Below are 14,265 nucleotides of genomic sequence, written 5' to 3'. Positions count from 1 at the left end.
TGCTTCCGAGGGATCTACTTTTCAGATTCTATTTAATTGGCAAGTTTTGAGATTCAGTTAGTAGCGATAAGAAATCTAGGTGTTGGAAAGAAGTAACAGCTAAGGTTAATGCAGTATCTATGTGTGAAAGAACTCCTGAAGAAATACGTAAAAAGTGGATGGACTGGTCATCGTATGTCAAGGTTAAGGCAGCCAAAATAAAAGTTTCTCAAACAAAGACTAGGAGTGGACGTGCTCAGATTACAGGACTTACCCCTAGGTGTAACTGCCGTAGAGGGCATACCCGGAGGCATAGAAGCAACTAGGGCCGTTAAGCTCCAGGGGGCTACCGACACCCCAGCTACCGAGTCAGCAGGTTTTAATACTCCTGGGAGTGAATTTGAAGGTCAGCAAATAAATCAGTGTAATGAAAATCCTTTCAATTGGAAGAAACAGAGGTCCAAACACAACAGTCGTGTTCACTGATTTGCCTCTGACAAGACCCCCCCCCCCCCACCCCCGAAGTAGCGCAAGATTCCCACGGATCAGTCAACTGATGATTATCAAAGCGAAATCGTCCGCATTGAAAAGGAAAGACTTCATGTGGAGGAAATGCGGGATATAGCACATTGTCCATTGATATACAAAGGCTCTAGTAGTCTTTTATATTTCGGCAGGAAAAGCTAACATGTGATAAAAATATTACAATTGTGACTTTTCACATTGGATTTATTAAACTCGTTGAATAAATTCTAAATGAAAAGTCACAAATGTAATATCCTCTATGTAACAGAAAATGTGATAGCCATATTAAAAAAAGGCATTTATGAATCTTCAAGAAATTTGCAGATGATACAATAATATTTTTTTCTTCAAGGTTCAATTTACTTTAAATATAACTTTTAAAAAGAGAGATCAAGTTCAGTGAAAATATAGATTAGCACGCACTACGAGGATTTTATTTGCTTATTTGAAAAAGGTATCTTGCAGAAGTTATCATAATAAGTCTATGAATCTAATGAGAAAACAGGCAAACTTACATTTTGACCGGAGAAAGGGCATTTTTAATGAGCTTATATCTTTCTTTTATTAATTACTGGGTTTGTCACTGACCGCCCTCGGAAATATGTGGGGTCAGCATGAAAAATGGCAGTGGGGGCGTTAGCGAGTCTCCCTATATACTTATCATAGTGACCAGAAATGTTTCCGTAGAGGGTCACTAACATACGGTGGCACAGAGGTGACATAGGTGTTTTTATAATGAATACGTGCCCACGTAATAGCCAATACGTGCGCACGTATTAATATAAAAAAAAACAGCTCACATATAAGTTTGTTATCGACACGTAGCCTAGAACGACATGAAAATCTACTGAACCTCTACAGAAATATAGGGGACCACCTTTTATCCAGTGGAAATACTAGCTAGAATCTTGTGGAAGGTAACACAAAGACAATTTCTTCAACTTCAAGATGATTTATAGCGATTCGTTCGTGTAGAAAGAAAATCCTTTTTTTTATTTACTAAGTGAACGCGGAACTTATATTTTAAGTATCCTTTGGTATAAACTTTTACATGATATTTTTTGTTGTTTTTGGTTGTAAATTCTCAGGTAAGAATGTATGGATAGGCTTGGCCTCTCCTGCTCCTAACACTTTGAAATCGCTTCTATGCCATTGAAGAGTTAACTGTTTGATATCCTTTAAAATTAAAAATTCAACAGTTTTTATGGCATTTAAAGAACGACTTTAATACCAATTTGCACTTCTTCTTATGTTATTTCTCCATTATCAAACAAGCTTTATCACGGCTGTGAGTTCATAAAATCACAGGAACCGAAGAAAGAGGTCGATATGCTTTTGCTTTGTTATGATCTGATGATAAAGAATTGAGTAATATTTTCCTTTTTACAACAAATGGTATCCTTGTAGTGACATTAATATGTCATCATCCTTAGTACTTGCTAGACAAACTGATATACATGACGTACACATCAGAAATTCATGTATTTAATGTATGTGCGTGGAAACGGCTCGCAGGTATTGAATCACGCTGCTTCATTCAATTAACTACAGAAAACAGACACGAGAAAAAAGACATTATTACAAGACTTCTTACATTAATCCCCGGTCAATAGTTTATGCTGTTGACGGTTTATTGTTCATTTATAGATTTTGCATTGGTTAAGTGAAAACTTGAATGAAAACATTTATTTCTGACGCCATGTATAAAAAATGCTCGCTGAATGACTTGTCGGTCAATAGTCAAAACTATTGCCCGAGGTAAGAAAAAAGTCCGCAGGACCTCGGGCAATAGTTTAGACAATTGCCAACCCAATCAACAAGTATATACTATTGTTTTGTTCATACCACTGGCACCAGACCAGAAAGAAAATGCCTCTGTACATGTTATACCCTACCTCTAAACCATGGTCATGAACGGGAAAATATACTAACCCATTTCAATCGCGCATTTCAAACCTAAAACACTCAGTTCGGTAAATATGTACTGTGGATATTGAACAAGTGGTAATTTATCTTCCATTGTTTACCGGTCACATTTCTTCAATACTTCTGACCTTAGAGAAACAACGCTAGTTTACAGTTTTTTCAACGTTACACAAAAAAACTTGCTTGAACTTCCCTGGTGAAGTTCCGGTCTAGATTACAAAACTATTCTGATTGGCTGATGTGAAAATGTATGTCAGTCGTCATTTAACTACACGTGTACGCTAAGATGTGTATATTCAGCAAAATGTGCTGAATTAATTAAATAAACAGAGCAGATGTATACCAATGTATGACTTCAAATTCAAAATCATATCTAAGATGCATTCCATTCATCATTTCGAGTTTCATTGTAAAACTGTGAATATTTTGCTTTCTGTTTTTGTTTATTTACTTTTCGCCTAACATGTGCTCACTGCCGTGACCTCTAGACCGGATGTTCATTAGGGAAGGTCACGCAGGTTTTTTTCTGTAACGTCGACGAAAGCATAAAATATGTGGAGTATCTCTGGCATATGGAATATTGAGACAATGTGACTGATGCACGATGGAAGATAAATTATCGCTTGTTCAATATACTGGGTACCCATTCACCGAACTGTGTGTTTTAGGTGAGAAATGTACGACTTAAATGGGTTAGTGCACTTTCCCGTTCATGACCATGGTTCTTATAGAATACCTAGGGGTAGGGTATAACATGTGCATAGGCATTTTCTTTCTGGTCTGGTGCCAGTGGTTCATACCAATGGTTTTTAGTGCAAGTTTTGTTTGAAAGTCAGTGAAAAAGCTAATGTTGACAGTTCATGCTTTTATTGAACTGTCATAATGTAACTTTTTTTATGCTAAATTCACAGATTCAAGGAGGCACAGATTACACGTTTAAGCTTTCAGAAATAAAATTTAATTGCTTGTTTTATTTTTTTCTCTTTCAGAAAAAGTACTTTGATGACCTTCCATATGAAATTATAGGCCTCATATTCTCATACGTTCCACTAGAAGAAGTGATTACAATCATACCAGAAGTTAGCATGAAGTGGGATAGCCTTGTGAACTCACTTTTTTTTTCAAGCGATACAGAGACGACATCATCCCATCATAAGGGTGCCCCATACAGGCTTCCGTAATTACTAGCCAAACAGGCACAGGCACTCGAAACATTGCTTTTGATAATTAAAGGACTGAAAGTCTTATTGGGTTGTACCTAAGCACCGAAAGTCTGATTGGGAATTTAAATATATAGGAAGTAGGGTTTCATTTCTCATCCGATCTTATGCTACTGTTCAGATGATTAGGCAAACATTCAGAATTCTAGCCATCATCGACATGGAATATTTCGATACAATGGTGAATTCCTTCACGAATGAGGACGACTTGATAATTTTTGAAGATTTCACGGGAGTAAGGTTTCGTAAGTTGAAACGCCATCTCTTTTGAAGTCTCCGATATTTGTAATAATGGCGAATAATTGCCAAGGAGGAGGGAGGAAGGAGGAGAGAGGAGGGAGGGAGGAGGGTTGCGGAGGGAGGAGGAGGGAGGAAGAAGGAGGGTTGTGGAGGAGGGAGGAGGTTTGTGGAGGGAGGAAGAAGGAGGGTCGTGGAGGAGGGAAGAGGAGGGAGGAGGGTTGTAGAGGAAGGAGGAGGGAGGAGGGAGGTGGAGGAGGGAGAAAGGAGGTTGGATGCCCTCGTTAGGCGATTATTTAGGTGATCTTACAGACGAAATACAAGGAAATCATATCAAGACCTTTGTTGCTAGTGGACCAAAAAGTTATGCGTATCAATTACAAAATCCTGATGAGGTTGGGAAACAAACTCACTGTAAAATAAAAGGTATCACTCTGAATTCTAAAAATCAAATGTCAATCAATTTTGAAACAATTAAGGACATGATTATTGGTCCATCAAACCAAGTCGTAACGGTTACAGATTCTCCAAAAATATGCCGAGACCGTGACCAAGCTAGACTTTTAACGATGACGCAAACGAAAAGACATAGGATTGTGTTTGATAAGAGAGTGAGAGATGGACGTATATCTTACCCGTATGGATATTGAGATATATATATAGTAAGGTATTTTGAAATGTTATTTGCACAAAAATAAAAAAGATGAACAGAGCAGTATTGATTGCCATCTTTTCATTATTTCCAATACCTAAAATGGAGGTCAATCATACGTCATTGAGTCCCATCCCGAAAATTGACTCCTCCCAATCCAATATGGCGGCTTTACATAATGACCTGAAATGATATTAACACATATTCTCCATATGCACAAATGCAAAAGATTTTTTTATCCTACTGCACAGATATTTAACAGCTTTGAAAAATTAAAAATAAAACATATTTCGTTCACAGCAACAATGGCGATTCTTCTTTTGTACATGATCAGTTGTGAGCTGAACACCACTAAATCCGGCTGTTCTTTATTTCATATGAAATCCACTTACTTTATAACAGGTTTTCGACATTTTCTAGCATATCAGACTCCCAGAGACCTATATTCCCATAAAGAACTATATCGCTTCTTTTGAAAAAAAAAAAAAAAAAAAAAAAAAAAAAAGGAAAGAGGGAGGGGGCGGGTGTTGTTAACTGTGATATAAAAAAACTACAGTTCGTTAAATGCAACCCGCTGAATTTACTCCTTTTCGCTTATTTCAATTTCTCCTTTCAAGACATTAAATTCTTACGCCGCCATCTTTTGCTAGCATACGGTAGGGACATGCCGATTTAGATAGAATGCTAAGTGATACAAAATGAAACGCGGTAGAGTAAAATAAAATACGATGCTACTGAGAAAGGGCACGAGGAAAGGGAGAAAGATTAGCACTATTTATATTTGGACTACTTGTGATTAGACCAGCGGAGGCTTACATTTGATTTGGTAGTGATCTGCCTGTGAAAAGCTCAGACTCACACATTGTGCAAAGCAGCTGACCTCTCACTGGCTTCTTTTTTTTATTTAAAGAAGTCATTTGTTTATACTTCATCATGTTCATGCTGACGGATTGTTGAGACTTGCTTTCAATATTTTGCTCTGTCAGGAATATACTTCAACAGTAAATATTTTCTTTCCCAAATGAATAATCAATAGATGAAAATAATGGGGTTGAGCATAAATCAGTACTGAAGCATAGGGAATTTCTTTTAAAAAGTTGATATCAAGCATTTAGCAGTTTTTCTAAATCTCACGCAAGTTTTCATACGAAGTGTCTATTGAAAAATAAATGTTTTAATTACATTTTCGCGAATAGAATTTTTCTCATAATATAGATTTTTATGCAACTATTCACAGCTGATAGTAAAAGTAATGTCTATTTCATAGTCAAATAAAATGTATAAGTCCTTGTGCTTGTTTTCGAGATATTTGCAAATTAATTTGAAACATCAGCATTTTACAAGTGGATTTGAAAGGCATTATCTGGAATTATTTCACGTGACATTTTTGTTATCATTCTTGTATCTTACGAAAGAAAGCACTGTTGTCGTTATTATAAATGCACGCAAGGGATGACTACACAAGAAAATTTTGCTTTCCTTATGCCAGGTCCGGACTGTTATCATGATGTTACACCATGACTTCCGATTTATCAAACATGCAGAATACACATAAATGTAAAAGAAATTGTTTAACTCGGAAAGGTTTTTGAGAAATTCCATTAATCACAACATGTTCTTCTAACAAATTGTTTTCCACAAGTTTTTATCTTTTGATAAATTGGCCACTGACCAAGTGGCGATGGCGTCTGATAACCATTTTAATCTGGTTGTTTTGGGGTTTTAACTTAGGTTGTCCATATCTATTTGCATGATAAGTTTTATATATGACCATTTTCATATAACAAAATTAACCATAAAGCTTGTTGCATTACGTTTAACATGCAGAAAGTTTGAACGGTCGCAACACGTTCCTATTAAAGGTATGGAACGCAAGTTCAAAATCTTCTCAAGAAACCAAAAACGTGTTTAGTTTACAACGAAAAAAATGACCATCCCTTCCTCCGCAACAAAATTATAGTTTTTATTTAAAACAAAAACAACTGATTTCTATGGAATTACAAAAGATATCAACGTTAAATGTAAGATGTATTATGCTTCTATCTTTTTTCGAGTAAAACGCCAAAACTGTGTAGATTTTCGTGTCTTCCTTGTGCCAGTAAACAAATACTGATGTGGTAGGCTTACTTTCAGTAACGTTTTTGTTTCAGTGAGCCTACGACCACGAAATAAACTGAGGGAAGTTAACATATCTAGGTACCTGATGGGCGAAAACATCGAGTAAACAAGAGCTGCCTGCTGACAGCGCGCTTGACCTTTCTCAGCGCTTGATTCTGAATTAGAGCTTTGCCAGTAAAAACTCTAAAAACTTAAACCAAAAAAATCTAAATTAAAAAGAGGCATAACTCAGAGTTATTGGGATTGTTTCTCCTGGTGTAGACTTTGATAGTAAATAGCTATTCTAAGTTTCCAGCATTGATAGTAACAGAGATATTTTACTTTTTCAAAAACTTTATCCAAAACATTCTAAGTTAAAAAGGGGCAACACTCTGTCAAAATTCAAACAGAGTTATGGGGATTGTTTCTCCTGGTGTAGAATTTGATAGTGAATAACTATTTTAAGTTTCAAGACGATTGGGCGAGTGCACTAGCTCTACTTTTTCTTCGGAAGGTCGAGCTAAAAATGTAGTAAAATGTAACATTCTTTCGATTTGAAAGATAAATACCTTTTTTCCAAGTGTAACGTCGTCCTGTGCGTATGCATCACAACGTCCGACGTCTGGTTATTGTCCTGCCATACCTATAATGAAACCTTTATGGTGATAAGGTACAGCTAACTGCCCTTCGTTAACCAACTAAAGGAAGTGTATCCGAAAGAAAAGAGGTCCCTCATTTCCTGATGGATTTGATTGAAAATAGATATCCTGAGCTGCTGAAAGTAAACAACTAAAGGAAGTGTATCCAAAAGAAAAGAGGTCCATCATTTCCTGATGGATTTGATTGAAAATACATATCTTGAGCTGCTGAAAGTAACCAAATTTTATAGGACTGATGTAAATGAAGAGAAAGGGGTAAAATATTGCTGGAAAATCATAATAAATTCTTTTGCAAATGACTGTCTGCGGATTTGTACAAAATGTAGGCTAGACCGCTTCACTTTGTAAAAATGCAATACACTACTCATTCTGACAGATGTGAGGAGAAAAGTAGCAGGTCAACAGGTCACTTAAAAGGGATTTTTGTGTTTCTCTCAGATAAATTCTAAAGAGAAGGTATTTGCTTCTGTCTTCAGAACATTGTGTCAAAGCCTTGCATTGATATACCGGTATTTGTATGTAACTCTATGGGGAATTAATTGTACTTTTGGGCCTTATAGAAAATGGTTTGAACAAATATGTTTGTTTCGCCACATATTTATAAGAAGTAAGTTGAGAAAAGTTTATTATAACAACTTTCATTTTCATTGAGATTGACATCTAAAAGTATCGTATACATCAAAAAGATGTAAAATCATTTTATTAAATTGATTATCGCCTATGCTTGTGATGTACGGGGATGGGATATGAAGTAAACGGGTATATCTCAAGTTATACAGAATTAACTGCAAAAGTAAGCAGGTCTGGGAAATTTTCACTGCATGTCACATGACGGTAAATAAGTGTGTGAAGTTTCAATGAATTCCCACTAGTGTTACTGGGATACCAGCTTACTATGAACAAATGGCATAACTTTGTAAAGATGCAAATTAGAGTTATGAAACCTGAACATAGCACGTCAGATCATCACCGAGTTTGTGAAGCCAATATTGGTTACTGAAACACAAGTTTACGTACAAAAACGTAACCAAAATTACTAAGTAAAAAAGTGGTAGAACTTTGCCAGAAAGCAAAATAGACGTAAGAACCTGCGAAATGCACGTGGAGCGTGTGACGTTTCAATCAATTCCCTACACCGGCTACTGAGATACCAGCTTACATTAAAAAAAAACTTAAGTCGAGACGCCGGTGAACAGGCGAGTGCTACAGCTTTATCCTTTCTTCGGACGTTCGAGCTAAAAATATTTCTGAAGTCATGTAATAAAACATTTATCTAATGCAAAGCCGGTCATACCTAGGCCCTTTGGGCAATAGTTTTGATTCTACTTACTGCCAAGCCGCTTGATAATAGTTTATACTCGTATTCTGCAAAATCTAAAAGAAGTATACGATCAAACCTTTGCTAAAGACCACCTATGAGCAGAGACCACCCGGCTACAACAACCGCTAGCTTTGATTCCTACCTTAACATTAACAGACTGGTGTATTTAATCGCCGAGTATAGACTACCTGCCAATGTAGACAACTTTCTGTCTCTCCAAAGGGTGGTTTCTTATAAATAGGTTTGAATGTTACTTCTATTAAAAGTCTTTCCTGCCTCTCCTTAAGTTTGGTATATGGAAACTCACCTTAATCCAAGAATTTTCAAACAATAAAAATATTACTACTCCCGCACGATAATTTAAACGACAGCATGTTTATATTATTGTTTGATTGTTATGGTTCTCATGCATAGTTGAACTCAAAAAGGTTGTCAATGATAGAAGTTAAGTGCATACTGTAATATTTTACACAAATATTTTCTGTATTGAAACGTTTTAATGAAGAAATAATTATCAAACATGTTATCGTTTGAGTTATCGTGCGGGATTTATACTCGGGATTCTGCAGATGTTATTACATGTTGTCCCTATATTATAGGTTTGCTATTTATTTACGTTTCCGTATGCCGAATCAAAGTTATAATTTATATAGAATAGTGTTTACCATGAAGTCCGGTTAATCAAATGTCGCTTTTCATGGAATTGCACTCATTGAAGGTTTCATGTACACCACCATATACTTTACCAATTATTTTCATATATGTGGCTGGATAAAACTTACGTAGGCATTTCGTGAAGATGCAACTTTTATGTGTTATATATGAAGTACATGATATTTTTGGTTCGGTGATGCGGGTAGTCGCGTTCCCAAGGTGAAATTAAGGTCAAGAAATAAGGTCAAAAGTCATTGGGTGATTTTTTTTTTTATAGATTTCTATATATTTCAGTTATATGATCTTATATATTCGTCATTCTTTTTAATAAATGACCGAAAATGGTATATAATTAAAGCTATTGTATTTGACTATGAACTGAAATCACTTTATGCAAATTAGCTATATTCATTAATATTAGTGAAAACATCCAAAATCGTACAAAATATGATAAAAATCAACATGTAGGAACAGTCATTACGTTGTATATTCATCATGTTCATGACCTGAAACACAACAAGGTGCTGCGTTCAATAAAGGCTTGATGCCCCCGGTGGCATCCTTGTTGATACAAAGCAACCCAAGTCCAAAACGAGGTCAAGGTCAAACTGAGGTCAGGTGATGTTTGAAGATGAGAAATGGTCACAGGGTACATCTGCATTAATATCAATTCATTCTTGTAAGCGGTATTGATGCTAGACGAACGGTCCCATTTGGTTAACCAAGAGATGGCCCATATAAAGCAACCTTAGTCCAGAATGAGGTCTAGGTCAAGGTCAAACTGAGGTCAGGTGATGTCTGAAGATGAGGAATGGTCACAGGTTACATCTGCATTAGTATCGAGTAATTCTAGTAAGCGGTATTGATGCTAGACGAAACGGTCCCATTTGGTTAACCAAGAGATTGCCCATATAAAGCAACCTAAGTCCAAAATGAGGTCAAGGTCAAGTTCAAACTGAGGTCAGGTGATGTTTGAAGATGAGGAGTGGTCACAGGTTACATCTGCATTAGTATCAAGTAATTCTAGTAAGGGGTATTGATGCTAGACGAAACGGTCCCGTTTGGTTAACCTCGTACGGATGGACGAACGAACCAACGGACAGACGAACGAACGGACAGGACAATCACTATATGCCTCCCGCATCAGTAGATGCCGGGGGCATAAAAATGGAAGACATTATATGTAGGATACTAATGAATGAACACACTTTTTTATTTCAAGATTTTATGTGTTTTGAGGTACAGCTTAAAGTGGGTCGGGTAATTTTTGCACCTGGCCGACAGTAATCAAAACCATAACTTCATTACTTTATTTCTTCTCCCTTTTAAATCAGCATGCTTTGATATTACCTTTAGATACATTATATAGTGCATATATACCATAGCATACATTTATAAAATGCGAACATACTTTTAATCCCACTATTTGCGGATTTGTACAAAACGTAGGCTAGACCGCTTCACTTTGTAAAAATGCAATACACTACTCATTCTGACAGATGTGAGGAGAAAAGTAGCAGGTCAACAGGTCACTTAAAAGGGATTTTTGTGTTTCTCTCAGATAAATTCTAAAGAGAAGGTATTTGCTTCTGTCTTCAGAACATTGTGTCAAAGCCTTGCATTGATATACCGGTATTTGTATGTAACTCTATGGGAATTTAATTGTACTTTTGGGCCTTACAGAAAATGGTTTGAACAAATATGTTTGTTTCGCCACATATTTATAAGAAGTAAGCTGAGAAAAGTTTATTATAACAGTTTTCATTTTCATTGAGATTGACATCTAAAAGTATCGTATACATCAAAAAGATGTAAAATCATTTTATTAAATTGATTATCGCTTATGCCTGTGATGTACGGGGATGGGATATGAAGTAAACGGGTATATCTCAAGCTATACAGAATTAACAGCAAAAGTAAGCCGGTCTGGGAAATTTTCACTGTATGTCACATGACGGTAAATAAGTGTGTGAAGTTTCAGTTAATTCCCACTAGTGTTACTGGGATACCAGCTTACTATGAACAAATGGCATGACTTTGTAAAGATGCAAATTAGAGTTATGAAACCTGAACATAGCACGTCAGATCATCACCGAGTTTGTGAAGCCAATATTGGTTACTGAAACACAAGTTTACGTACAAAAACGTAACCAAAATTGCTAAGTAAAAAAAGTGGTAGAACTTTGCCAGAAAGCAAAATAGACGTAAGAACCTGCGAAATGCACGTGGAGCGTGTGACGTTTCAATCAATTCCCTACACCGGCTACTGAGATACCAGCTTACATTAAAAAAAACTTATCAAGTCGAGACGCCGGTGAACAGGCGAGTGCTACAGCTCTACCCTTTCTTCGAACGTTTGAGCTAAAAATATTTCTGAAGTCATGTAATAAAACATTTATCTAATGCAAAGCCGGTCATACCTAGGCCCTTCGGGCAATAGGTTTGATTCTACTTACTGCCAAGCCTCTTGATAATAGTTTATACTCGTATTCTGCAAAATCTAAAAGAAGTATACGATCAAACCTTTGCTAAAGACCACCTCTGAGTAGAGACCACCTGGCTACAACGACCGCTAGTTTTGATTCCTACCTTAACATTAACAGACTGGTGTATTTAATCGCCGAGTATAGACTACCTGCCAATAAAGAACTTTCTGTCTCTCCAAAGGGTGGTTTCTTATAAATAGGTTTGAATGTTACCTCTATAAAAAGTCTTTCCTGCCTCTCCTTAAGTTTGGTATATGGAAACTCACCTTAATCCAAGAATTTTCAAACAATAAAAATATTACTACTCCCGCACGATAATTTAAACGACAGCATGTTTATATTATTGTTTGATTGTTATGGTTCTCATGCATAGTTGAACTCAAAAAGGTTGTCAATGATAGAAGTTAAGTGCATACTGTAATGTTATACACAAATATTTTCTGTATTGAACCGTTTTAATGAAGAAAAATCATAATCATCAAACATGTTATCGTTTGAGTTATCGTGCGGGATTTATACTCGGGATTCTGCAGATGTTATTACATGTTGTCCCTATATTATAGGTTTGCTATTTATTTACGTTTCCGTATGCCGAATCAAAGTTATATAAGTCCGGTTTATCAAATGTCGCTTTTCATGGAAGTTTCATGTACACCGCCATATACTTTACCAATTATTTTCATATATGTGGCTGGATAACACTTACGTAGGCATTTCGTGAAGATGCAACTTTTATGTGATATGAAGTACATGATACATCTGGTTCGGTGATGCCGGTAGTCGCGTTCCTAAGGTGAAATTAAGTTCAAGAAATAAGGTCAAAGGTCAATGTGTGCTTTTTTAATATATATTTCAGTTATATGATCTTATATATTCGTCATTCTTTTTAATGAATGATCCAAATGGTATATAATTAAAGCTATTGTACTTGACTATGAACTGAAATCACTTTATGCAAATTAGCTAATTTGCATATTCATTAATATTAATGAAAACATCCAAAACCGTACAAAATACATGTATGATAAAAATCGACATGTAGGAACAATCATTACGTTGTATGTTCATCATGTTCATGACTTGAAACACAACAAGGAGCTACGTTCAATAAACTCTTGATGCCCCCTGTGGCATCCTTGTTGATACAAAGCAACCTAAGTCCAAAACGAGGTCAAGGTCAAACTGAGGTCAGGTGATGTTTGAGGATGAGGAATGGTCACAGGGTACATCTGTATTAGTATCAATTCATTCTTGTAAGCGGTATTGATGCTAGAGGAAATGGTCCCATTTGGTTAACCAAGAGATGGCCCATATAAAGCAGCCTAAGTCCAGAATAAGGTCAAGGTCAAACTGAGGTCAGGTGATGTCTGAAGATGAGGAATGGTCACAGGTTACATCTGCATTAGTATCAAGTAACTCTAGTAAGGGGTATTGGTGCTAGACGAAACGGTCCCATTTGGTTAACCTCGTACGGACGGACGAACGGACAGGACAATCACTATATGCATCCCGCATCAGTAGATGCCGGGGGCATAACAATGGAAGACATCATATGTAGGATACTAATGAATGAACACACTTTTTTATTTCAAGATTGTATGTGTTTATGTTGAGGTACAGCTTAAAGTAGGTCGGGTAATTTGGCACCTGGCCGAGAGTAATCAAACCATAACTTCGTTAGTTTATTTCTTCTCCCTTTTAAATCAGCATGCTTTGATATTACCTTTAGATACATTATATAGTGCATATATACCATAGCATACATTCGAGAGTTTGAGATTTCAACCTTCGCCTTCCCCTTCAACGTCTCTTGCGAAGTTAACGTATGAAGTTGAAGTTCGATTAAAATTCCTTGAGATTTCAAACATTAGAATGAACCTTACTTCTTTTAATCAGCCCATTCAATTTATCCGTAATTATGGTCGTTTTTTTCGTGCATTTTGATACCAATTGTCCGAAAGGGCAGGAATTTTACAAGAGGTTTTAAAAATGAAAAAAATGAAAATGAAATGAAAAAAAAAAACATTTCAATTAATATAATCATCGCATGGGTATTAGAGCGATTACCTAAAAAAACAACAACAAAAACAAAACAAAAACAACAAAAAAAAAAAAAAAAAAAAAACCAACAAAAAAAAAAAAAACAACGATAAAACAATGTGAACAATGTAAAAACTCGTTAGTATTGCTCCAAACATTTAGGTTTTATATAAAATTATGTCAGTATAGTCAGTATACAATGCACGATTGTAAATCATACACGAGAGGAAATAAAAATGATTATTACATACCTAAAATTATTTTCCATTGGGTTTCAATGGACCGCGATCGTGCAATATTTTTCCATATCATGACGTTGAACGCTTTCATATCGGACTAGTCCCAATCCGTGACTCTAGTTACCTCCCCTGACGGTCCGTCCATTGCGAATCTCGTTTCTTTAGATTTTTGTTGCTATTGTGTATTTGTTTGATTTGTAATTTATGCAACATTTTGTTTACTTTTACAC

The sequence above is a fragment of the Mercenaria mercenaria genome, chromosome 17 (genome assembly GCF_021730395.1).
Source record: "Mercenaria mercenaria strain notata chromosome 17, MADL_Memer_1, whole genome shotgun sequence".
NCBI classification, from domain to species: Eukaryota; Metazoa; Mollusca; class Bivalvia; order Venerida; family Veneridae; genus Mercenaria; species Mercenaria mercenaria.
Note: the sequence above shows the minus strand (reverse complement) of the source record.